A 1458-nucleotide genomic window follows, 5' to 3' on the forward strand; every position below is an offset into this window, starting at 1 on the left:
CAAGGGCCATTCCCCTTGACCTGGGAAGCCATCTCCATGTGAAATTTACTCTTTGGCACTGCTCTCCCCTCCAAATCCACATCTCCCTAAGATTGCTGCATGGCCACATTAATGTGACCCCTGGATGCTCCTTACTTAAATAGTGTTTCTTGCCCTTCCCCTAAGTTCCCTGATGAGCCCTTTCCTATTCTTTCTTCCAAACGTCCCTGTCATACTTGCAGCCATTCTGCCACTCTGGTCGCTGTAGGGACCTGACCAGAGTACACCTTGCCTGGGTTGGGATCTCCCAACACCCTAGAGCTCTGGAGGCTAAGGGACATGAGGATGGACCCAGAGAAGGGCCTTGTGAGACCCTGGCACCACCAGCCCAGAGAGTTAGAGAGTCCAGAAAACCAAAGACTTCAGAAACGTGCCCCTCTGGGGCCTGAGGGCTCTGCCGGCCAAACCTGTTCCCTGACAGTGTGCCTTCTTTTCTCACCTACTTGTGAGTGGCAAATCTCTCCCTAGCTGTAACCCTATAATGGTGGCTGTGGGAGAACTGGTTGGGAGGTGAAGCATTGTGGGACATTGTCCACTTTCCCAACATGCTCCAGGGCCCAACTTAGCCCTGGATGGGTTTGATAGAGGAGGGAGGGCCAGTGCTGAGAGTGGGAGCCAGGCCCATCGAGGTCCCAGGAGTGAATGCGGCATTGTTGGCCAGGCTAGAGTCACAGATAATTACCTCAATTAGTGACAATGGGAGAGTAATAAATACAGGCTTAGTGTCTCCTACCCCACCAGGGCTCCGAAGATTAATCCAGGCTGACGGGCGGGCCCTGAAAGGCGTGATGGACAATTCATTAAACTCCCAAATGCCGCACAACCTGGGCGTGAAGGCTGAGTTAGCCCCCTGGGGGCTGTGCCTTTGTCCTGATTGTGTGTCTCCGCCACAGCAGAGCCGGGCAGCCCCCAGAGAGCGGGGAGGTGAGTGGGGCTCCCCCAGCCCGGCCAGGCGGCGGGGGGATTAGGTCTTGGTCCAGCCCTGGTTGCCCTGGCACAGCAGCCCAGCCGGGCTGGAATGTCCGTGGGGGGGAGCAGGCGGAGCAGAGGGGCGGGGCCGACAAGGTGGGGTAAGGGGGGCACACAAAACCGGGGGCAGGAGGAGTTAATTAGACGCCAGCCAAGGAGGGCGAGGGGCCACAATAGGGGCCTCACTTCCGAGGATTAATAGGGAAGAGGGAGAGGGAGGGATTCATCTCTGGGGAAGGAAAGCTAGAAGCTTCTCAGGGTGGCACTGCCCCCTCTTGCCCAGCTTCGCACCAACTTGGCTGGCAGGCAGAAGGCTCTGGTCACCTGGGCAGGTGCCCTCCGGCATCCCACAAGGGGGCCCTTTCTTCCTAGAGTGGTACTTACACCGGGAAGATGATTAGGCAGGGAGGTAAGGACCCTCTCATTTATCAAGGAAATAGTGGAAGCAGG

The sequence above is a fragment of the Myotis davidii genome, unplaced genomic scaffold, assembly GCF_000327345.1.
Source record: "Myotis davidii unplaced genomic scaffold, ASM32734v1 scaffold290, whole genome shotgun sequence".
Taxonomy (NCBI): Eukaryota; Metazoa; Chordata; class Mammalia; order Chiroptera; family Vespertilionidae; genus Myotis; species Myotis davidii.